Genomic DNA, 25,508 nt, shown 5'->3' with positions numbered 1-25,508 from the left:
CTCCCAGAGAGGACTGCCTCCGCTCAAAATCCTTCTCTATGCGCCCAGTGAGGGGGTAGCGCAGGGCAGGTCTGTGCCCTTGAGTTCGCAGCTCGGAGAGGAATCCATTTGCTTCCTTTTCAAATAGAAATTCTCAGAACGAAGCCCCGTGGAAACTGTACGTGGTTCCCCTTGTCCCTGTCCTAGCGCTGCTCCCCAAATTGCCCCTGCCGTCAGAGGCTGGTGGGGGTGGGGAGATGACCTTGGCAATCCCTCCCTCGTGCCCTTGAGGTTCTGAACACGAGCAGTTCTTAAGCTGCCTTTCCCCCTGCACGCACGCCTGCACACCCCACGAGGTTGTATTCCCCTTTAAAAGTCCCAGCACATGCTAATATGCAGAGCTCCTGCAGGCTGTGTTGCGGCACTGGGGAACTCTGCTGAGCTGTGCAGTTTGAGCTGCCAGAGATCCCGAACAATGTCATTGTGTTCAGAAGGCACTGCAGCACTCAACTTTCACCGGCGAGCTCCTCGCTCTCCGGCGCGCCAGCATTTCCAGGGCACAAGGCAAGGAGCAAAGCAAGTAAGTGCTGCAGTCCCTCCATTAAACTCCTTCTTCCCTGAGCCCTGGGATGCAGGTTTAGCTGATGCAGGGCTTAAGCTTTCCAGTTCCTGTGGAAGTCGGGGCTTGTCTCTGTGGGCTCTGGGAATGGATGCGTCGGGCACTGGCTTCAGCACCAAATTTGTTCCTGCAAACTTCGGTCCACTGTCACCAGCCAACCCCAAAGGAATCCTAATTCTCCGCATCGTGGCCGGTAAGACGAGAGTGCGCAGAAGGCGGTAATTTCGGTGCATCACCATTTGAGTGTTTTCTCTCCCCAGGTGCACACAAGTGCTGTGGATGACACCTCCTGTGAAAGTGTAAAGGCTTCCCTCCCACCCCAGTCCAATCTCTTACTACCAGTACAGCCCATTGACGAGCCATCTGGTTAGCTAGGGCTGGTTCTGTGCGTCGTGCGTGCATGCCGGGAGCTCGGGGGTGAAGCAGCCCTTGCTGCAGGAAGGGCTGGCGTCAGAATAAGTTAAGGTGATTCCTGCAGACGCTGAACTTTGCGGGGAGGGGGGTTGTTATCTGCGGCTGCCTGGAAACTCACTTAGGGATGCTGCATGCGGAATTGAATTTAAAAGGCAATGTCTTATGGATTGATTGGCTGGGCCAGGCTGTGCTCTGGTACGCAGGTGTGTAACAAGGGTGTTACTTGGTGAAGTCGCTGCTCTGAGATCAGAATTTGGCCCTGCCGCTTTATTAGGAAAGAAAAGTTAAATTTAAACACCCACTGATCTGGATGGGAGGGAAATATCTGCATTATGTGCAAGCAGAGGGGGAGGCTGCTGCAGATCCGTCTCTGACGGGCTCCCTATTAATTAGCTGCGCGCACAGCCAGCGCTTCCCCCTGAGGAAGAATGAGGTGCGGGGTGCTTGGCCCCAGGGATCCTCTCTCTCCTTAGCTTTCCTTCTCCCACTGCTTTTGCACCGGTAGTGAAGCCTGTGTTAGGGTGGGCGAGCTAGCACTGGAGGGCAGGAGGAAGGGATCCCACAGAACCCGACAGATCAGTTGTTCGTGTGTGCGCGTGCGTGTGTGTGTGTGTGTGTCGGTGTTCAGCTTGGGTCCCCTGCACTGTTGGGTCTGTGATGTCATTGCTGCAGTATGTCTCGCAGTTGCCAGTTTGCTTTTTCCAATCACTCAAGCCTCCGACATGACTGCAAAGTTGTGGGTTCTGCTCCTTTGCCAGGAAGGATCTGCCGTGGACTCCTTTCCGCAAAATGGATCAAATCCGATCGGTGGAGTTGCGCCAAGCGGGAGCACGTAGCCTTCTTGGTGCATGTCACTTCCATTGAAATCGGGTGCTGCCCCTGGAAGGAATTTGGCCCTCTGATTGTATGTAGCGTGATGCATCCCCCCCCCCCGTCTGCACGGTCTATCCGCCTCATGGCTGGGGGAGGCTGGCTTTGGTACCTAGCTTTGATATGCTGCAGCTTGGTCTTTCCTCTAACCCGGCAGGCTCAGGAAGTGGCTTTACTTGGGCTTGTCTGGGCTTGTTCAGGCCTGGGCCAGCCTCCCTCAGTGATCAGAGGGATCAGGGTTGATCTAAAGAGAACTTGCCTGGGAGCTTTGCAGCTACAGTGCTGGCTGGGAGGCTCTGGAGAGCCCAGCAGCACAAATCAGACTCTTCTGATCCTTCCTTTCTCTTCAGGTAAATGGCATTTATGCATGAATCTATGGAGGTGGGTGGGTGGGTGCCTGTATTTTTTTGTGCATGTGCTGTCCTGCATAATGGGGGTATGTGCCTGCATGCAGCATGTACTGCCCTGCACTTGGGGAGTGTGTGCAGGGCTGCATGGAAATGGGCTGGCTAGTAGCTGGGCAAAGGTCTATAAGTCACCCAGGAAGGAGTTACAGTATCACAGATCTAGCCTGTCTTTTATGTCAGGGTAAGGGTCTCCTTTGAGGGTCTAGATCTACCCCCTCACCTTTTTCCCCGCTTCAGATCCACCAAAAAAAGCACATGGGGGTGGGTGATGGAGAGCAGCCATCTTCAGAGGTGGTGAGAATATCCCTGTGGGAAGGCTGACCAGCTCGAAATCTGTCTTTTTGCCCTTCTCTTTACAACCGGTCCGGTGTGATTTTTTGATTGTAGTTGCAGTGGGGGCTGGGGCTGGGGAAGGGAACTTCCCTGCAGTTGTCGAAGTGGAGTAGGAGAGCAGCAGCTCCTCCGCAGTTAGTGCTCTTACCCAGGGCTTCTGGGAGCTAAGGGTGCTCTGATTGCTTGTCCTGTGGTATTTGCCCCTGGGGTCCCATTTACTGCATTTACCTGGGTTAGTGGCATATGTGGAACCGTGCTCGGCCTCTTGCCCATTGCAGGGAGCTGCGTGCTATCCCATCGGCCTTCCAGCAACACACTCCCCTCCCTCCTTCCCTTCCATCCCTGGGGTGTTATCTGCTCTGTACGCTCGCCTCTGTGTGGGACCAGATCCATGGTAATCCCAGCTGTTGCCCCCGAACGAGTGTTGCTGGGCTGTCCCCTTGTTCTGAACCCCGGCACAGCCAAGCTGGTTGTGCTGTCCAGCAGCGGGGTACCCACGCACTGTGCGCTGGGTTGTTGGGAGGTCTTGGGTATCTCCGCAAATCTTCTATAGTCTGGTTGGGTATCTGGGTAGCTATATGCTATATAGGAAGGAAAGGTTTAGCTCAGAGAAGGACTCGAAGAGCAGCAGAAGCCATGTCGGACTGGGGTAAGTGAGTCTTACTCCATTAAAGCTCTTTTTGGTATTAACCAGCTTATGCTAGCACTAGACCTGGTTTGATAGATGCCTCTCCTGCACTTCCCTGCCCCTCTCGGAGACTTGCTTATTGGAATTGGCTACGTGGTTCTTTTCTCTGGTATAGAAGGCATCCCCAAATTTGCTGTCTGCTCACCCCCAAACCACCCTGATTCATCTCCTTTCCAGAGGTCTATCGGGAGGATTTTTTTTTTTTTCCTCACTGTTTATTTTTAATGCCATCTTGGATTTAAAATCACTGCCTCTTAAGGCAAATGCCCACCCTGTCCTTTCATTGCGCACGCAAGCTGGCTGATGCTGGTGGGCCCCTTTGAAGTGCTGTGCTGTGCACCCTCATGGTTTTTTCCCAGGAGAAATCTACCATTATCGGGGTTTGTGACTGCAGGACTTGGGTGCTTGTGGTTTCTTGCAGGGTAGGCTGGGGAGGGCATATGTGTGTGTTCACAAATAGGAAATAAGTGCGCTGGAGCATTTGTTTAGCAAAGGAAAGAATTGCTTTTTAACACTCAATATATGACTGGTCTGCCAGCACAAAGCACCCTATGGTGGCTACGTTCATCAAAGGGCAACATTAGCAGTAGCCCTCTGTGCTGTGCAGGAGATCCCAGATTCAGACTCTCCATGTATGCCAAATGGTTTGTGCTTGCACAGACACTTAAACATTTGCAGACCAGCTAAAGAGCTCTTAATTTTGGGCCATGCCGGCTTTATTACCGCTCTTAGGGCTGGCTGCATTCAAGTTGTTGGGTAAACTTATCCCAGCTCTCTTCCCTGGAGAGTTGATGTTGATAGAAAGGCATGGCAAGTGTTTTCCCTGAAGCACAGCATTGGGGTTGGAATTGGGGCTTTGGGGCAGGCCTCGCTATGAAAAGCCCTGTTCTCCAAAGAGCCCTGCTAGCATAGTGGTATGGGAAGAGACGGCCCATTTCAAGGACATTAACCCTAAGGATGCTGCTAAAGTAATGAGGTCTGACCTCTCTTTGCCTCCCGTCCAGAAGTGCAGGGTGCATGCTGTTCCAGGGCCCAGGTCCTCTGAAAAATCAGCCTCCTGCTGGGTTGTGGATGAGGGGTAGGAGTTTAGGTGACCCATTTAAATGGCTACTGAATATCTGGGCAAAAAAAAAAAAAAAAGGTGAGAGGTGAACACAGAGCCTCTGCAGCAGTAATTTATTAGGCCACATTCAGCTCTTGTGTAACTAGACTGACTTAGGAGTTACACGAGGGATGCTTGTCCTTTTGTTACACGACTGACTTAGGAGTTACACGAGGGATGCTTGTCCTTTTCTGCTTGTCCTTTTGACTCCTGACTCAAATTCCCTTGTACTGGTTCTGTGGGTTTGTGGTGGTGGTTTTTACGTTCCTCCTGCACACACACACGCGCACACAATCCCTGCGTAGCAAAAATATCCATCTATGGAGATTTTCAAGTATGGGGGTAGGCACTTAGGAGGGGGCCTCACCATGGCTAGCTGGGAAATTGGGCAGGAAAGGAAGTTGTCAGGATACTAGCTGAGAACAATAGTTGATGAATAAACTGTTGTATGGGCTGCTACATTGCTCAGCTTCCACTGCATACTGCCTGCATGCAGCTCATGCTGATAATGGAGGTGAGATAATAGTAGCTTTTGTGGCATTAATGAGATGAATACAATCTAAATTGCCCCCACTATACCTTATCTGCGGGCATCTTATGAAAGAGAATTGTCCCGCTCAACAGCCTTGAAGCAGGAGAGATTGAAGAGTTTCTGCCTCTTCCAGTGCAGTGAAATAGTGAAGAGCAAAAAGGATGTTTTTCTTGTAATGTCTTGTCTTGTCAGCCTTCACCCCCGGTTGCACCTTTAATCTTGCTTAAGAAGTTGCAGGGCTCAGTTGTACCTGCTGGCCTTTGAACCCATGTCTATGGAAAACCTAGGTTTTGTATGTTCTAGGGGAAAATTGAAAAGTACTTGGGTCATATAGGAATCACGGTTCCATTTTTAAAGTGACAGGCATCGAAGAGCTTGCATCTTGGTGAAAGTCAGCGGGCCTAAGCTATCTTAAGAAATTGCAGTGCTCTTGAAGATGCTGCCTTCTGTGCTTAAGCCAGATCAAGGGGAATTTCTTGAAGACTTCTCTTCTAGTTCCTAGGCAATTACATGCTGACACCCCACCTGGTATCTGAAAGCATTTATAGACGTGCTGGGGTAGGGAGGTGCATTTTAATTAGAGGGGCTCTGAGACCTGCTCTAATGAAAGTGCCAGGAGTGTCATGTGTATCGTCATTTTTCAGCATGGGGATGCCAGCGAGGGCACTTTAACTAAAGCTCGTTGAATGGGCTTTAGTTAAAAGTGCCCCTGCTCCATTTTTCAGCAAGGGGATGCTGATGCACGTGATGCTGGAGTGTGCTCTGCACGTCAGAGTAGACCTGCTGCATGTGTATAGGCGCCAGGGGCATCTTCTCCCAGCAAAGGACTGCGAAGTGCAACTACAGTGCTCTGTAATCAGAAGGCTTCAAAGTGGTGGTGGGTGGGTGTGTGTTTGAGTAATAAAAAAAATTTAAAAATTGGGTTCTTCCTTGTTCCTCAAAACCCAGAGTTGTTATGAGACTCTATAGCGCCCATTTCTAGCAGAGGAACTCATTGGGTTGAGTATTAAACTGCTGTGTCCCGCATACAAGGGATACAGTTGGATCCAAGTCCATGAAATACCAGTTGAGGAGGGGGTTGTATTCTGAAGGTAGAATAAGTCACGTACTGGTGACTAGCAGGGACCATCTCCTCAAGCAGCTGGAAGGAGAGTTAAAAACACGGAAGCCGTTGTCTTGTTTCCTGTGCGAGTATTTTGGGTGAAAGGGCTCTCAGAGCTGTGTGACTCATGCGAGGCATTTTTTTTCCCCCATCCTAATGTATTTTAGGAGCAGAGACCCGCACTCCCAATGATGCCCAGCTAGTCTGAAGCAACCTGTTCCCTGAGCTTTGGATCCCTCCCTCCACTGAGAGCAGGAGACCATGGTAAGAAAAGTCCTGTTGTAAGATAAAGCCAACATGTAAGGGGTTTCTCTCTGTTTTGGTTCCTCTCTTATAAGCATTCTCCCCTGCTGGGGTTAGTATTATCCCCATTTTTCCACATAACGGGGATTACAAAGTTCTTGGGTCTTGCTCAGCATTATGCATTGAACAAGTGGCCATAAATAGAGCCCAGGGGTTCCTTGTTCCATCAGCTAGGTACATTTGAGAGGATCAATAAAGTCTTCAGGTCCCATGAGAAGGGGAAAATGAGACAGCCTCTCTCTCTCATGTGCTGCAGTTCCAGTGGTATTTCCTTGAGACCTCCATCCCTTCAGAAATACAGCTAGCCCATTCATTCTCCTCCCTTGCTTGTGCCTGACAATCCTCCTCTTGTCTCTTGAGCCCATTTTCTTCTGATTCTTACCTATGTGACCATGTGTGCATGGAGATGGGAGAATAGCCAGTTTCCTGCACTCTAACCTCATACCGTAGCTCCCAGCACAAACCCTCTGATTTTTCTCACTCTGAAGGGTCACACTAAACACTTAGCTGCTATATTGTCCCCTCTTCTCATCCAGTGGCCGTTGGTTGCTGCTGCTATGTGTGGTCCTGGTTTAACTTCATCTGCTAGGATGCCAGCATACTCTGCTGCTGTTTGTGGTTGGAGGGGAGCATTTTTGCTGTCCTCTGTCCTCCAGCTGCTGATGTCTGTGTCCCAGATAGTGCTGCAGTATTGATCCAGGTGACTACCGAAGCGGGGTGCTGGGTGCAGGAGCACCGTGTTTGGTTTGGCATAGGGAGGACGTTAGTGGAAGGGGCATCCACAGGGTGACTTACCCAGCAAGTCCTGAAACAGTTCTTGCCCTGCTGCACTGGGCGCTTTCTGCCAGCATGTCGTATGCTCCTCTGCACATGTGCAGGGGCCAGGCCAAGCATGGGGGGCCTGTGTGCTTCCTGTGGCAGTGTGTGATGGGCACTTCCCAGCAAAGATGCTCTGAAACTGGGGCCCAGCTGGGGCCCGCTCTTGCTGTCTTCTGAAACCCTTTTGTTGCGAGAGAGTGGCTGGCAAAGCTGCAGGGCAAGTGGCTTCTAATGCAGCCCATCCCAAAGGCAAGGGGAGAAGCGAAGTGGAGGGTGGGCCCTGTGGCCACAGCTGCATCTTGACTGGAGAATGGGCCAAATGAGTTACTGAGGTGGGTTAGCTTGGGAGGAGAGCTCCGGAGAGACCCCTTCATGCATAAGTACAGCAGCAAGGATGTAACCCAGGCAAACCCAGCGCGGGTGGCTCTGACCAAATGGAGCTTGTGCCGTGGGTTTGCGTGGTGGCTCACTCCAGCCCCAGCCCCGGCAGCATGAGTCAGCAGGGATGTGGGTGGGTGAATTCATTGACTCAGATACAGTCACACATCCTGGGGTCCCAAGTCTGCCGCAAGGCTGGGACGGAGGTGAGGCTGCCGACAGCTATTGACTTTGGGCTTATTGCCTGATGATAACTCCCTTGCAGATTGCTTGGTTAATAAGTCACAGAGGCTGAAAGTCCTCACTTGAAAATCTGTAGCATGCTGGCCTTGGTCCAGGCCTCTCCGGGGATTCGGAGTTGCCGCAGGACCCCTGAACAGACTGGCACTCGCTGCGCGCTTGGCAGTTGGAAGAGGCCGTAGAGCCAAGCCAGCTAGGAGAAGGGATGAGCCTGCTTCCAGGGGACTGGGCAGGGTTACGTCCCCAGCCAGCAAGCATCTGCTCTGTGGTGGGAGTTTGCAGGGGCTTCTCTAGCACATCCCCATCGGTCAGGTCTGCTTCTGCTATGTCTGTGCTGCAGACAGACCCTTTAAACGACCGACCTTGACATTGCTGATAGCGTGCTGTCGCAGCACAGAGCTCTGTGTGGGATTCAAACCCACTGGCTTCCCTAAGGTGGGTTTTGCAGCCCACACCAAGCTCTGCTGCTTTGAGACTTTTTTCTAGACGGAGCTGAGCGAGCTAGTGCTCGGGCAGCGTGTGCCTACATTGCAGTCAGGTGTGATGTACCATTACTTCCCCATAGCCTGTCGGTCAAGATTGCCGGTACCTGCGTGCATGCACACACCTCCCCTTGGGTGAGTGTGCCAGCCCCGTGCTTAGGACCTCCTGGGTTTTCTTCACCTTAGAAGGGGGTCTAGAGCAGTCCTGCTCAGATATGCCAATTTTGGCCATCGTTGGCACTGAGACGAGGCCTGCGTGAATACCCAAATGGATGAGAAGATGGCCATCCTGGCCAGTGGACTAGTTCAGATAAATGGGCAGGTATATGTTAGGGCCTCAGCTGCACTGTAAGGCTGCTCTAGTGGTGGTCCCCAGCCTTTTCTGCAGGATGCAAGGGAAACAAGTTGCCAGATGCTTGATGGTGCCATGCAAGGTATGCCGAGTCCTAACTTCAGTCCCCTTGTTCTTGGTACTCCGGGGCTGAGACTGGGCTGACCGATGTCATTCCAGGGAGAGATGGCTCTGAACTGTGGGTACTGCCTGAGCAGGTGAAGGCACCTTGCTCGTGGTTGGTAGGGCAGGGGTGTACTCTGCTGGGGACTCAGGTGTGCTGCTGGGGACTTAGTGCCCCATCAAGCAAAGTGAATAGTCATGAGCAGACTGGGCTGTAGGTGGGAGTGCAGCCTACCCAGGACAGCCAAGGAGAGCGCTGCTCTGTGGGCCCTGTCCTTCCCCCTCCTGCCCTATGGGCTGCTGGCTGGTTCTTCACATCTGCCTGCTCTGTTTCCTCTCTGATTGCCTGCTCATGTGACCTCTGCCTGCAGCACTGATCTAGCCAGTCTGGAAAGCACCAAAGGGTGAGGCTTGCTGCAAAGGAAGCAAGCTCTCCAGCTCAGGAGCGGGTGCAGCTGGCTCCATAGGCACTTGGACTACTGAATGGAAGCCAGCACTAAACTTGCTCTACTCCCACAGGCTTCTGGTCCAGGCTCTGTCTCTTGGGCTCAGCAACAGGGATACTTACTGACCTGCTGTCACTTCTGACCCCTAGAGTCACCTGGGGCATTGGGTCACTGGGATTCTTGCACTCCAGACTGCATGAGGTCATCGGAGAATTTGGCTTTCTTGGGATAATGCAGCCCATGACAGCATGTGGTTTTTTTCTTTCCCCTGTTTATCTGGTTTTCTATGCCCAAAGCATTTACTTTGGCCTGACTCTAAGCCTTGTGTCCCTCCATGTGCTCACGGAATAATAATTGGCATGTCTGCAGAGTTTCTGCTTTCTAAGCATTTTGCAAATTTATTCCTGCCTCCAATTCCTCCATGAGGTAGGTCATAATGATTCCTCTTTTTTTTTTTTTTTTTTTTTTTTTTTTTTTTAACAGATGGGGAAATTGAGGCACGGCCAGGGTGATTAACTAGCCTAGGGCTGCAGGGGGTGAGTGTTGGCATAGAAATGGCTTCAAAGTGTGGTGCGTGGCACATGAGACCCCAGTCCGCTGTGAGCAAAGATTGAAATTCTCTCTTGGGAGCTGTCAGATGTCTAATGTTGGCTGGAGGCCAGTCTGCCTCTTGTGGGGCAGGGGTGGAGGGAGGTAGCTTATCTTGATGGATTTTTCATTTAAATTTCACAACTAAACAACCAGTTAAGCCTTCTTAAAATGAGGGATCATTGACTTGTCTTAATTTACACAGTCGGTATCATACAGGGCCTGATCAGTTGATCTCAGTGGGGTCTGGGGATCTTTTCCCCGCTGATTTGCAACAGAGTTTGGATCAGGCTATTGGTGCCAATGCAATGTAGCTGCTATGGCAAATAAAGGCTCAATGAATGTTAAACAGACTCAGCACCAGGTGCAGCAGTATGAAATCCTGCACACCCCCCCCCCCCCCTCTGGTTCCCACACTGTCTCAACCTTGACTGTAGAGCAATGTCATTTCTGGGGTGAGTGGTTTGGTTCAGCATCCATAGCCCATTCGAGCCTTGATGCCTTTACCAATTAGTTTCAGCTCTGGTGGGAATTGTAATGATGTAGGCACCCTGGGGATTGGCCCGAGATAAAATAGAAAATTTAGTTTCATCTAATTTCAGAGCTTTGTCATCATTTTGGAGTTTATGCTTGTTTTTAATAGATATTGCTATAAAACATCCCATTTGGAGAACAAATGTTTCTGGTATCTTGTAAATAAAGAGTTGATTTCATGCAGGGGTTTTGCTGAAACTACATTGTTCTTCAAGAGTCTGTGCATGTGAATGGAATTGCCAGTGGATCTTGGGGTGGTGGTCGGGTGGGAGGCTTTGAGGCACCTAAAAGTAGTAAATCTGGTTATTCAAGCGTGCCAAGTACTGTTTGGACAATAAGATGACAGACTTGCAGTCTGAAGTCAAGACATGACAAGGTGAGATTCAGAGCGGAGGAAAAGTGTATCCAGGGAGCATGCAACAGTGGGAAGTGTATGCAGATGCACTGGCTAGTAATCATGCACCTTAAGGATTATGTTAAATACATAAGGTATAAGGCTTATTATTAGTGGAAGATGAGGGATATTCTGTTTTTTAGGAGACACTTGAAAGACAGGCCTGGGCATGTCAGGTCTGGTAAAGAAGGAAGGGATCCGGTCGTCCAGACACAGAAGTAGCATCGTGGCAGGCAGCACACATTTGCAAAAGGGCTGGGTGCGGAGCCGAGTTGTGCAGCCTGTGGAGGCAAGCAGCTATGGAAAAAGCATTTTCATGAGAGTTACAGCTGTGCACATGAAACCTCAGCCTTGTCTTGCTTTGATGTGGAAATATGATTGCTGCCTCAGCCAGTGATGTCAGAGGTACTGGGGCACTGGCTGGCCCTTTACAGTGGATGCTTTCTGTGCTGTGTATGCGGCAGACTTTAAATATAAAGCACCTGTTAACAAGTGGAGGATGCAGCCAGTCTGGTTAGTCTCTTTGGTATCCTTTTCAGAGAGAGCTTTATTGGGTATCTTGGAAAGGACAGGCCCCTGGACTAGCTGAGCAGGGCATGTCTGTGTTGCTGGGTTAACCTGGGTGCTACGCCCCTTGGTCTGAGCGCCTGCCACGAGCAGCCACAGTGCAGACTCATGCTTCAGTTGGGAACCTTGCTGGCACTGTACCTCCCCAGCTGTCAGGACTATGAGGGTCCTTACTGGGGCATTACATTTTACCAGTGAACTGTGTGAGCACTTCTCTGTACTTGGGGGCACGTGATGGGAATTGTGGGAAGACGCTGAAGTGCCAGCAGGAAAAGTGGGTGGGGGCGAGTTGCTAATGGGGGATGAACTGACTGCCCCTGGGGTGTGGCCAGCATGATCCTGGAGCTGCCCTTGGCTCCTTTTTACCACTGTGCCTTCTCCCCCTGATGCCTGCTGCCAGGCTGGGACAACTGCACCTCCTCTGAACTGCAGTGCCCATGTGGGCCAGCTGGCTGAGACGTGCTGGCATGAGATGGCCTTCCTCAAATAGCCACGTGTGGGCAGAAATGCCAGCAGAGATTGTGGGGCCGGGACCCTGCTTCACACTCTGCTGTAGTCTCCCTTCTGGGCTGCCTTTCTCCTGTTCCTACGTAGGTCCCTCCTTCACCTTGCGCCCTGCAGGCTTTGCCCGCTTCTGCCTCCCCTTTCTTTAAGTGCAATCAGACTGGTGCTGTCCGTCTCCTTTCCCTCTGGTTCCGCTTTATTTTAGGCGGTCAGTGACTCACTGCAAAGGTATCTTCCCTGTTTGCATATCCGCTGAGAGCTCTCCCTACAGGAGTGGCAGCTGGGCAGGGTGAGGCTGTTGCTGGAGCGGGAATGCGGACAGCCCCGGCGCAGCAGGCGGAGACAGAGCTGTGCAGCAGGTGGATGCAACTCTTGCGAGCTACCGGTGAGCGTTTGAGTCGCAGAGGTAGGAGAGTGGAGATTAGGTGGGAGTCCAGAAAGACTTTGCTCAGCAGCTCCCAACAGGAGAGAAACCAACCTGAAGAGCCCGAGGAAATGGGTAATTCTCTTCTAAGCAGGGCCCCAAGAAAGCAGGTGCCTCATGGTGGGACAGTCCTGCTGTGGGGTTTAAACGAGCGGTGGAGGGGATGTGGAAGTTTTAGCTTATTTGTTGGGAGTCATCATTTGTCTTGTCTTTTTACTAGGCCTGTTATTTGAACATGCAGCTGGGGGAGAGCGCTGGGAGTCTTGTATCGCGTATACCCACTGCTCGCAAAGCCTGTCTCTTTGTGGCTGTTGTAAGAAGCCCAGGAAAACCTTTTTCCTCCTGCCTGCCTGTCTGGTATATGGGACTGAACTGCCAACCTCTTGGTGCATGTGGAGGGAGGAGATTACAGGGAACTTGCCTTATCTCATGCCTTTCTTTAATGAGGGAGTTTTGTCTTGAAATTATTTTCAAGCACAGTGTACCTTTATAGGATCTCTGGTGCTGGAGTTAAAAAAAAAAAGGGTGGCTTAAAATGGTGAGATCACTACCGCTTCGGTGAGTCCGATTCTGGGTTTCAACCCACAGACTGGGCTGAGGTAAGTGGCTTAAGATTGGTGACTTAACTGGAAATGGGGAAGTACTTGGAGACGCTTGAGCTCTTATTAAGCTTCCCACAGGACCTGGTTGTATCTTTGGATACAACCTGCACTTGATTGCCTTGGAAACCACGGAGCCTCACGCATCGCTGCAACAGGTCTGGAATTCCCCCGTCACTAAACCGGTGCTGGTTTAGTCATATATGATGCCCCAGATCAGTGGTTCCCAACCTTTTTAGACCGTGGACCGGAAGTGACTGTGGACCGGCAGAACGGCGGGCCAGCATGCTGCAGACCAGAACTAACTGACATCAGCCACCCCTCTTTTATACTCGGTATAAAAAAGGGTTGGCTGCCAGTCCGCAGTATACCAGTCACTTCTGGACTTCTGGTCCGGAAGCCAACCCTCCCACAGACCGGCTGCCAGCCCTTTGCGGCCCGGCACTGTGCCGTGGCCCAGAATTTGGGAACCTCTGCCCCAGATCATCCCCATCCTGGCTTCAGTTGAATGACATGACCCTGGGAATGCATTGTTTGGTTAAGCAGAAGTTTACACCCATAGAGGTATATTCCTGGTTGGCAAAATGCCATTACTGCAGATCTTGTCTGAGCAGGTTCCCCGCCGCCCCCCCCCAGCTTCACTGGAATATGTTCTCGCTAACAGAAGCATCTTTTGGTAATAGCGAGTCATAATTAACCTGCTCCTTGGGGATTAATTTGTTGTTGTGACCCGATTGTTCAGGTAGCTCCCTTCTGCTTGCTGTACCACTAGACATACAGTTTGGGCATGGTCAGAACCCCTCATCTCCCATCCAGTATTTCAGCTGGGTAGGCAGAGTACAACAAAGACAGCAATACACTGGAAACAGGATTCAGAAGCAGCATGAGCTGGTGTAATTTGAACCCACAGGGCTCTTTCATCTTGCTCTGTCTTGCGTGTCCTCCCCCCACTGCAAGTCTTGGTGGGCTGCTTTTCCTGATATAAGTGCTACCTTTCCTGCTCCTCTGGGTTTGCAGGTTCCACTGGTTCATGTGCACAGTTTAACTGTGTGCAGCTGTCGCCAGCACGGGTTGCCTCTGTCGGTGCCGGGATGCTGATGGGCAAGATGCTGAAATTCTTGCTGCCCTTGGTTGCAATGCAAAGTATGCACCAAAGCACAAAACTTTCCATCCGTGTGTGACCATGGAAAATGTGGACTAGCGAGAAGCGAAACTACTGCTAGACAAGGCGCCAAAGGGAAAAGCCTCTAAAATTACTCTCGGGGAGCACGGTCTCCAAGCAAGTCTCTTCCAACTGTTACTAATTCCGTCAGATTTTTCTTTTCCCCTTAAGACTTGAAAGCTGCTCCTGAGTGGCCCGCCAGAGATAACCTCCGTCTGGCTGGAAATGAAAGAGCAAACAAATGCTTCTCAAGAGCCAGACCCCTTTTTAAGCGTCACAAATGCCTGCCTTTTTCTGCAGCCGCACCAGGGACTAATCTGTCTTAAATGAGCCTAGCTGTCTGCAGAGAAGATGCTTTTCCTTCACCCTGTCAGATAGCATTTTAAATCTCCATTGCAAAGCTTAACGGCTTCCCTGAGTGACTGTTAACCTGGTTAGGCCCCATTTTTGCAGTGGTAAATCCAATCCAGGGTCCTTGGAGGAGGCATGTGTGAGGAATCCAGCTGTCCTAGTCTCATGCAGCTAAAATCTTTGTGCCACAAGATATGATTGTGTATTCTCTGAAGATATAGATGTGTGTGTGTGTGTACTCATTAGTAGCCTGTGGCAAGGTTCCATTAATAGCTGATAATGGAGATTGTGGGTCCAGCTTTTATAGACATTAAATCCTAATGGTCTGAGAGAAGAGTCGACATGCAATTGTGTGCAGAATGTCTTGAGTATTGATATTCATTTGGAGATTTAGCTTGCAAACTCTTTGGGCAGGAACACTATCCAACTACATCACTGAATGGTGCTTGAGCTGATTGTGCCCAAGCTGGGTTGATGCAGGTAGGTGCTACCATCAAACAACTGTACTGTAACTTGAAACAGTCGGCCTTTTCTGTCTCTAATGGTGGAAGCGTGTTTGTTTGTTTGTTTGTTTGTTTCCCTGTATTTATAAAACTTGCTCACCAAACGTGGTATTTTTACGTGCTTTTCCTTTGGATGAAGGGACTTGTACTCCCCAAAAACTGATTTTCCTTCTTCCTGCCCTGTAGCTCTCTGCAGTCTCCACCTACATGTAATTGCAAGCCTGTGTTGTCTCTGTTCTATGTGGAACACTTTTATGGCTAGTTCCCATTTTATGGCACCCTAAATAGGGTGCGGATGTCGGACCTCTTCCATTTCTGCTGTGATGAAGGTGTTAATTAGGGCTCTGAAGCGGTACCGTTCCATTTTGCCTTGTTTCAATAGTTCGACAAGACAGTGTTTCGTCTTGAATTTCATTTAGAGTCGGAATAGCTGTTCTGTTCCCTCCTGTCAAAACAGAAAGGCTGTTCTGACACTGTTTCGAGTTTCGTTGGGGATGGGGAGGCAGCCCAGCTGGACTGACTTCCCATCCCCAGCCTATGGTTGAAACGTTTTGACCAGCCTCGTTCTGTTTTCGAGGCCATTTCAACAGCCTTTGTTTCATTCCAGTTTTGCTGTTTCAACCTCAAAATTGGTCGAAATAATGTTGGAATGAAATGGCTGGTGAAATTTCGCACAGCCCCAGTGTTAATCATGGCACGTGTAATACGTCTGGGGGGGTGGAGTCCAACATGTTTAAGCAGACTGGTTTTGCCAACACTAGGTCCAGGCAGGATAGGGGTTTTCCCTTCAAAGGTGTAAGGGTGTTTGGTTATCTGTTGCTTTCAGTTTTTCCTGGTTGCATTATATATAAACTATTTGCTTCCAGTGCTCTTGGCAACAGCACAGCACAACCCCCAGCAGAGATCCCTGTCTGACTGCCAGGAGCTGGACTCTGACTGGTTAGACCTGATTGAGGGAGTAAACTGGGGATAAGTTACAGTCAATTTGCAGAGGGCTACTAGCACTTCAATACTAAACAGCTGAGTAACACTACGCACGAACAAACGTGCATGTAAACCATGCATGCAAGACCTTGACTGGACTGCCCTTCTGGTGAGGGTTGAGTAAAACGGGCTTTGGGGGCCTGTTAGGTCAGCTAATGCTTTTCTAGGGCAATAGCAGGACTGTCTCAGCTGGATGTTTGTACCATCTTGTGGCAGAGAACCTTGAGCTTTGCAGATGAAGAGTATTGTAGGGGAGTTGAAGTGTTTGGAGAAGTAAAAGATCATTATACTGTGAAGACAGGAGATGCAGTGCATCTGTTACCTTGCCTTGTTTCCCCATCACTGTCAAATTGTCTCTACGCTGTCTTCTCCAGAGCTTTGTCCTGTCTAGCTTTCAGTGGGAGCTTGCCATTGCCCCAGCAAGGCTACTGTAGAGTCCCTTGGCTCTTGCAGCTGGGAACAAAAGCAGAATGTGCTTTGAGGACATATCAGTACCCTTTTCTGTGTTTGACTGTTTGACTCCCCTTTGTTGGTCCTGTCCCTGAACTATTTATTGCTTCTGAGATAACCTGACTTGCTCTGATACCACAGGGGAATATTGAAGTACTGGTTAGGTCATTGTTTAAACAAGGCAGCCGGGTCTACAGCCTGGCTCATCTCTGTTTGGGGAAGGTTTGATCCTTGGATTGCTTTTTTTTTTTTTTTTTTTTCTCTCTAGACCAATATGGTTACAACCTGGATACTTTCTAGCCAAGGAGGGGCACCAGGAAGGAAAAAAGCGAGGATCAATACCAATGAGAAGTTCACTTCCTCCATCCTGGGGAAAAAGGCAACAATTGTCCACTAACCAATCCTTTCTTTGTGCAGCCTGTTCTCCAGCAAGCAATCGGGGCTCATGGTAAGTGATATCTTTTATTTGACCAACAAGATTTTTGCAAAAAAAAAATAATTGCACGTTTTCGGACACAAACACCCTTATCAGGCATCGGAGAAGAGATTTATAAAAGTCCTCCTGTGTAGAAATGAAAGAATACACTTGGCTAGAATACACTCGCAGCCCCTTATTTCTTTTTCCAGGCAGCCTCCTCAGACGCTTCCTAGCGTTTAAGGCTTAAAAGGGCCATTTATAATAATCTGGTCAGGGCTCCTGCATAATCTAAGCCCCAGCATTTCCTTCAGTGACTCTTGCATCAAGCCTAGCCCCTTTATTGAACTACAGCACATCACTTAGAACCAACCCAGTCTTGAAGGGAAGAGCCCCAAGCGTGGCAAATACAGCTCAGCTGGGCTGATCTGGTCCAAATACTAATTACATCTGCTGTGCTTATAAAAGGTCTTATTTTTGGCTTGGATTTTTTCTTTTATTCTAGCTTTCAGTTCATGGATCTTGTTCTCCTTCTGTCTGTCAGGCTAAAGGCACCACTGGCACTTGCCCAAAGACGAAATCCAGTTTTACAGGGAACAAAACTGGGTCAGGAAAAAAGGAATCCAAGTTTTTATTCTGATATTTCCCCTAACCTGCCCTCTGTTCATATTCACGCTCACTTTGGCTTGACGATACTTTTTTACCCGGTCTGGTATAGAACGGATGGGAAACTTGCACATCTCAGAAATGTCTGACTACCCTCCGGAAAAAAAAAAAGACAAACATTTTTTTAGATCCAAATATGAGCCTCTATTTAAAAAAAAAAAAAAAAAAAAAAAGGCAGCACCCCATTGTGCTCAAAAGATCCATGAGTAGATTCCCTGCCTTACAGGGCTGAAACCAGGAGGGTTAGACCTACATTTTAACTGAAAGTTGGCCTACCACATTCATGTGACTCTGGGAGCCAGGACTTTAAGACTGATATCACAAGAACTAGCAGTACTGCCTCCCTGAGGCGGTCTCTGGCTATGTAAAAGTAGCCTGATCATAAATCAGAATTGGAGTGCTTTTGCTGTTGTCTGCAGGTGGATCCGTTCCCAGCGAGTTCTCCTCCGCTCCTATGCGGAGCTTGGGAGTAGCACTGTGCATACAAGCAAAACCGCCAGGAGTTTGAACAAACTTGCCTCAAACTATTTATGGGGCATCTGGAAATGCTTTGTCATCCCACTATCTGTCTGAGCAGGGCTGTTTGGACCTGGAGGAGCAATTTAGATAAATACGGAATCCAGACAAGTAAGCTGGCTTCTTTCTTAATATTAATTATCTGTAAAGTTTAGAGGCCTTAAGTTGGATTGGAGGAGGGGGGAGGTGCATGGGAGGGCAGGGGAAAGGGTGTCTGTTGATGTATAGTTGGAAATCTCCACCTTGAGAGCTGATCTCTTATTCTTATGGCTGTTTGTTGACTGTTGCTTTTGTTCCCTAGACCCTCTTGCCTCCTGTAGATCAGATGGAGGAGGAAGATGGAACCAACCTCTCATCAGTGGATGCCAGCTGTGAGTGTTTCTTTGGCAGTGTCTTAGCTGGTTGTTGTGAACAATAGACAAGGAAGCAATCAGCAAGTATACTGCCCTAGAAGTGCTGCACATTGTTGGGCCTTCATCGCACCTCGTCTGGTTGCCAAGTAAGCTTCTAGGTTGGAGCCCTGCCTTGGCAGTCCCTTCCCATTCCCTGTTCTGAATTGGAGGTCAGGGCAGCGAGCGCTTTTGCTGGAGGAAGGGACAAAAGGCAGAGAAAATGAGGGAAGCTGTCGGGCCTGGATGACACAGTGACTTGCTTCATGCAAACAGATGAGAGAGAAGCCAAGCAAGCTGCTGCTCACTCCCTCTACTTCCACCCACCTGTGCACTTGTGGATGCAGGAAAATAACATTTCCAGCCATTGACCATAAATGTCAGGCATGTCAGTAGCACTTTTACCCATGAGGGGTTATCTGGGCTGGAGCCTTGGGCTGGTAACAAGGAAACGCTGCTTGTGTTTTTGGCCATAGGGCCCTGGAGCGGGGCAGCAAGAAGCTTTCTCCTGTGGCCGCTGCTTCTTCTAGGCTCTGTTCAGCAGGGGAAACGCACGACTGTGCAGCAAGGAAGGTGCTGCCAGAAGTCCCCAGACTTGACTCTGCTGCCCAACCCACCAAACCTGTTGAGCTGCAGGGCTGTGCAAGGGACCTGGTGCGTAAGAGCAGGCTGTGTGGAGACGGGCTGACACAAACTGCCCCCTGCCTTCCTTGGGCTTTTAGCACTGGATTTCGGGAGTGGAAGCTGGACAGCTGTGGCCATGCCATGTTACTCCCTGGCTGTGTAGGTGGGAGGCTGCTCCTCAACCTGGCAGTCTCTGGTACTAAACCTCCCCCCTTGCATAGTAGTTTTAGGGTGTTAGCCATCCACTTTTCCCCAGCACTTTGGGCATTGATCCTTCTGGGGATGTTTGTGGGGTTCTCGTGACATACTGAGGTGGGTGATTGTTCTCCCACCTGCCTATGAGGGATGTGGAGAGGCTTTAGGAAGAGTAAAATCTAAGGTGTGGGCTGAGTAGGCCTGAGAAGAGGAGCCCTCAGAGCAGCCACTTCTATACCTGGATTTAAGCTGAATAAGATAAAGATCTTGTTACATTTCTGTGACTTTTAACCCCAGCAAGGGGGTGAGAGTGCAGGTTGGGAAAAGCTCTGGCTCCTGCTCCTGTTCAGTGGCTCTGTCTCTGTGATCTGCTGAGTCCTTGGTATCTTCTGGAGATGCCTGCAGGGTTCTTGGATCCATGCTCTCCACAACAGCGCTAGCATTATAACCTTGAGCAAATGACTCAGCGTCCCCAAAACTCATTTTCACTCATCTTGACAAGGAGGATAATTGCACCAAACTGTCTAGCAGAGAGGCCTATGAGGCTACATGCCCTGATGGTGGGGAAGCACCCTGTGTTCAGGATGGTCTGTAGAGTTCAAAAGCAGCAGAGAGCATCTCTGCAGATCCTCTTAAGCTTGGACTCTGCCTCCTTAGGGATTGAGAAGGCTGGAGACTGGTATTTTGGGCTGGCACATCACCTCTTTATTAGCAAACTGCCCAGAATTCTGCTTCTCCGAGTCCTTTCCTATTGGCAGAGCAAAACTTGCGTTAAAACTCGTAACAAAGTGACAGTGGAAGCAAAGTCATTTTACAGGAACTTGCTGGGGAATGAGGCTTGCTGTATTTCAATGCTCCCCTTCTCCCCACCCCACCAGCACGCTCTCCCCATAGCCCTGCTGTTCTCTCTCCCGAGTCCCACCAGGCAGGGTGTAGGCCGAATGGAACTGATGAAATGTCTGGAATGTGGGTTGGGGTAAGAGTCAAACACTTTGTCTGACTCTCTGTGTGTACTGCAGATCCCTAGTAATTCCACACGCTCGAATGGGGTTGCACAGATCCTTATACACTAATAAGTGAGATGGCTGTTGCTCCTCTGTGTTATCTGTAACATAGGACCTGTGCCCACATGCGGCTGCTTTGTAGGAAGAATGCAGCGGAAGTAAAATGGCATTGTAAATTGGCTCCTTCTACGTTGGAAAATCTGGGAAAGCAAAGGACACTGCTCCTTCTAGGCACAGTGTGGGCGAGAGTGTCATGGGCAGGTGCAAACGTGGGTGGATCTGAGCTGTGCAGGGTCAGTCCTATGTGCTGGTACAGCTGAATGCTCACTAGCCATCCCAGATTGGAGAAGTGTTAGTGGAGACTTGGGTCAAGTCATCTCTTTCCCCACATCCCTGAACTCGGACACATACTGTGATGTCTCATTGAGAGGAGAATAAGGGGAGTTGGGAAGCCATTCAGGAATTCAGCACGCCAGCAAATGTTAAGGGCAGACATGGGATTTGCATCTTTAAAACCAGTCGCTATGCGAGTTCTGCACTTGCGTCCCATGCAACTGCTCTTTCTAGCTTAGCACTTCCTCATCAGTTTGAAATAACCCTGCTGCCAGGCAGTGCTCCTCAGAAGCCAGCAAAGCTGACATTGCGCGACAAGTCATTTTTCCTATGCTGGTGTCATCGCTGCGTAATTCATTCTTTGCCGCCTTTGTGCTCCTATTTCATCTGTGTTTAAACTGTACAGGAGCCAGACAGTGGAAAAGTACCATCAACAGCTAGTGCTGTAGAGAGTAAAAGCTGCACAAGAAGTTGCCTCTTAAGATACTGCATTCTCCTACATCAAAAGGGAGCAGTATTGCACTTAGAACATTTTATCAGGTGGCTGGATCTCTCGGGCCGTCTTTCTCTACTGCTTTTGTACGTTTTGCTGTAAATGCATAATGATAGCATCATTCTGTTACTCCATAACTGCAGCAGGAAGGGATATCCCTTACCAATCTCCTCTTTTAAATTTGAAATGGAAACTGTTGCAACACTGGGAACATAGTTTAATTTGCTGATTGTGCTGGCCTAATTCCAATGGCGGAACTAATTACATTCTGTTGGCATAAAATTCCCTTTGTCGCTGATGGGCTTTTTGTCACTTGCTGCTCAGATCGGTTGTGTCGTCTTGCTGCAGCCTTGCGATGTGCGTTTGCTAATGGAAACCTCCCTAAAAATGATCAAGCATCTCTGCTTGAGCTGTGCTCACTGGTCAGACTTAATTCAGTGCTGGGCCCATTAGAGAGCCTGTATCTTGCATTCAGCGGACATATACACCTATCCACCCAGGCTTGGGTTGTAAACTAGATTTCATGCAGAAAGTGAGAAGCTTTGCTGTGGGATGACTGAGTTTCCACAGTAAAGATCAGGTCATGTGTCCTAATAACTTGGAACACTCCCTAAATGTAACATCTTGCAATATGATATATTTAAGTGATCACACGCAAGTGGCCAAATGGAAAGGACCGACACCTAGAATAGTGGCAGGGGCCTGACCCTGAGAGCTGTGCCCGCTGGGCTGAAGGGGCTTGCAGATACTGAACACAAAAGTGTGCTGTCCCAGGAGAAACCTGTCCGATCCATCCACAAGATAATACAGGCCCTGGAGTGGCTAATTAAAGCAGTTTGTTCACCTGCGTTGGAGATGGATTAGACTGATGCAGAGTCTTCTGGTGGCTGGAGAAGGAAAGTGTAGGAAACTTTTATTCACTGGTTGTCATGAGAGTTGGCTGGAGCCCTTTGTTTGTGCAGCCACTGTATTCAGTTAAATACTGAACAAAGCTGATCTCTGCCCAGTCCTTGGCCTTAGACCTGCCCTCCAGGGGCTGGAGCTGGACTCAGGGTTTTCTTTCAAAGTGCCTGAGCCTACCCGGTGGACAGAGTGCCTGCATCCCCTGTGTTAACCCTTTTCCTTCCAGCAAAGTGGCGCTGCTGGCATCCATGTGGTGTGGGACTTTTAACGTGCACCCTGGTGGGCAGGCCCATTTTTTTTTTTTTTCCCCCCCCCCCCCATCTTATCCGAAAGGTGCTGCTTCTAGCAGGATGGTGCCTTGACCTCCTTACCTGCTTCTTTCTGCAGAGGAGGCTCTTCAAGTCAGATGCAGCAGGAAGACCTGTGCCTCCTGGATCATAGCCTACCACTCCCTGAAGTCCTGGGGGTTTCCTTTTCAGTTTCCATCCGAGGGCAAGCCATGTATACCTTATCGGATTAAACACAGAACTGCAAACACTGGAAAGAATACAGACTCTTTACAACTTGTTGCCCTGGTATGATGCTTCCTTGTTCCTTTGGAAGGAGAAATACAAGCCTCTTGTCTCTGCAGGTAGCACAGACGCATGTGTGACATGCATAGCTTCTAGCATGACCCTTTGCCTCGTACTCGTGTCTCACCTGCAGTTTTGACCCCAGTCTTGCCAAATCGGCTTGTTCACACTTAGAAGTACATCTTTGTCTTCTAACTAAATACCATACGTGAACTGGCTGTGACATCCCCTCCCTGTATCTTTTGGCTGCTGCTCACGACAAAGAACAAATAATAATGTTTCTCCGCTTCAGAAGGGGAACATGCCTAAGACTCTTCATGGTCATTAAGAGCTTCAATCCAAGGGTTGAGGTGTTTTTGTGTTTCACCCCCTATTCAGAGAGCCAGACTGAGGCTCTACTCATGACATTCTCTCCATAGAGCCTGCAATGTTTATAGCCTTAGCCTGAGCTAGGACTACTGCAAGGGCAGACTGCAGTGCGCACGCTGCAGAAACTAACACCTACCACAACAGCAGAAGAGGCACAAATGCTGGAATTGCCATCCAGCACAGTGCCTGGCCTAGCCTGACCTGTGACTAATCAGCTGCCTCTCAGCTGATGCTGTAAAGCCAGGGATCAGGTGACAGCTTGAAGATCACCTGGTTCTCATAAAAGCCAGTTGCTGGGAAGTGGCTGTCTTCCTCCTGCTAGAGTTCCTGGGCCAAGGGGAGAGAATCCTGTTTACTTGCAACATCCAGACAGCTGGCCTGCATAGCATAATCCTGGAGGGTGGAGACAGACCCTGCAGAAGACCTTGGGTCAGGTTGCAAGGCTGTGAATGATGGGAAAATATGTGGTGTTCTGCAGGGGTAAAACCGAGTCCTTGAAGCCAATGGACTTAATTGGAGGGGGGCTGGAGGAGGGGATGCTTTGTGTACAGATCTGACTTCCTGGCAAAGAGCACAGCAGCGCTGATCAGCAGTCAGCCTCTTCTGTTAACCACCAGAAGGGGTGAACTAACTTTTAAAGGGTGGTTTCCATAACTCCTGCATGGAGGACCTGTCTTGCTAACACCAAGAAGGCTACGATTTGGAGTATGCCTCATGGTACTTTATCAGTGGATTGGGAAGTTACAACACAAGCGGAACATGCAGGCTGTCAAGTGTAGGCATCTTAATAGGCCATCCAGCTCCTTTGGCTAGAAGGTGGCACTCTGGCATGCAAATACTTATTTAATGCACTTACCTGAGGCCCAAAGCTGGAAGGCACTGGGGCATGGGCTCGCTGGCAAATGCTTCACTGCTGTCCTGGAAAGGGATGCTTTTCTGAATGAAAGTTGGTGACCATCGTGGCAACTGGTTGTCTTCTGTTGCTGTCTAGGTTTGTAGACTGGGCTCCATAAGGCTGTGAGTAAATGCAGATGCATAAATGTTACTGAGAGTAAGTGACAAAGATTGTAAAGTAACATTCATGTTAGGATTCAAGTTAAGTCAAGTCCTCTAACAGCACAAACGTGCATATGAAGTCTCACATTTGCACCCCCTTCCCATCTGTATTGGATTCTGCTTTTTCCCTGAAGAACTTCTCCACACCTCTGCAAAAAGTCAACTGCATGCTTTATTCAGCTTCTGCATGTAGCAGAGCTGGACAAAGATGATTGGTTTAAGAATTTCTTCATTGTGAAAACACTTTTGACTTAATCAAAATTAGCAGCAGGGTGAGGCCTTTGTTTTGCAGTCATCCATCAAGGCTATTTATCAGTATTTGAAAAAGGGATACGTCTTGGGACAGACTATAATTGCACTCTCAGGTGAAATAGTAGTGACATCTTGGGGCCAGCGAGAGAATTGCTGATCTGAGTTCTAACTAGGCACAAGGAAAAATCTTCAAAATAATTGCAACAGAATGATTTGTGGTCTATGAGAGGCAGGCAGCATCCTGAGTCCTGTTCCTGATAGTCGGGTACCTGCATCACAGAAGTTTACTAGTGTGATCTGTGCTAATTCTAATGTCTTCCATTATCTCGCATGCTTAGGATTTAATGAGCTGGGTGGGCAGGCACACTCCCCTTCTGAATAAGCTTTGAGCCTCTCAGTATAGCAGCGTGGGATGAAGTGAAGCTCAGATTTTCTCCTTCATGTCATCACCACCTAAAAATAGAAGCCAACTGCTCCTTCACGTCCTATCTGGCAATTTTGGTTAAGGTCACACGGGTGGTAGGACTCCCAAACGGACCCATCTTTTCATCATAAAATCAGCAAATAGACTTTTGAACTATGACTTGCAGTGGCCCTGGGTCTCCTCCAGTGCCCTTGAAAATGGCAATATAAAAGCTCTTTTATTGTGAGCGTAGCTGTCATTAAAATAAAGAGAAAATTGGAAGAAATGCTATTGCAGTAGCTAACCCGTCATACTGTTTTTTCTCTGCTTTACTGTATGTATAGATCTCTGAAGGGGGAGGCTTTCAAGGGGAAGTTTGACCTAATCTGCTGATTTATAGCAGATTACCCCATATTGTCTTCTGTCTGAACACAACTAAATAGAATGATGCCTGTCACTTACTTTTAATCAGGTTCCAAATATTTCTACTTATCTGAGGACTGCAGCATTTCTTATGCCTGAGAGTAGAAGTGTGTAGTTTGGTCAAAATAGCTGCACATCTCCTGCGGGTCAGAAGATAACAACATCAAAGAATGAAAACCTGCCACCTGGATATGAAATTTTGCTAGCTGGGAGACTCGGGTAAGAAAGAATATAAATAATCCTTTTCGAACCTGATTGTCAGGCCCGGAGGGGAAAGATGAGATTGTCCCAGCCCAAATAATGTAAAAACACCACAATCTTTGAGGGGGAAAATCCTTGGGAGACTCTTAGCTTAGTTTGACATTTGTAGCCCACAGGAATGGGTGGGAAGATGAGCAGAGAGAGGGTTTTCTAGCAGTAAATGCGAGAGTCTGAGCTTTGGTGTTAGAGAAAGGACTTTAATTGGCAATGGATCAATGGACTCAGCATGACTTGGACTTGCAGATCAAGATCAGCAAGAAGAGGTGATGGAATTGGCTGTGGGGCTTGAATCTTTTCTTGTACAGTGCACCGCGAGAGGAACCAGCTGCTCTGTAAGTGCTGCCCCGTGTCTGATAAGCAGGGTGGGAAGGGGAAGTCTGATCTGATGTGTGACATTTTGGAGTGA

The 25,508-nt window shown here is 49.1% G+C and overlaps 1 long non-coding RNA gene across 2 annotated transcripts; it reads left to right on the top strand.

Moving 5' to 3' along the window:
- Positions 1–317: 317 nt before the first annotated feature.
- Positions 318–25,508, top strand: LOC109314450. Of its 2 annotated transcripts, XR_002102292.1 has the most exons (6): positions 346–559; positions 6,214–6,310; positions 9,652–9,676; positions 17,729–17,936; positions 18,127–25,060; positions 25,346–25,508. It is a non-coding gene; the product is annotated as an uncharacterized LOC109314450 (long non-coding RNA). The 2 variants fall into 2 exon arrangements; XR_002102293.1 differs by having other exon boundaries at positions 318–559; positions 24,891–25,508.

The sequence above is a fragment of the Crocodylus porosus genome, unplaced genomic scaffold, assembly GCF_001723895.1.
Source record: "Crocodylus porosus isolate Cpor-Errol unplaced genomic scaffold, CroPor_comp1, whole genome shotgun sequence".
Lineage (NCBI taxonomy): Eukaryota > Metazoa > Chordata > Crocodylia > Crocodylidae > Crocodylus > Crocodylus porosus.
Note: the sequence above shows the minus strand (reverse complement) of the source record. Positions and strands in the feature narration are given on the sequence as shown.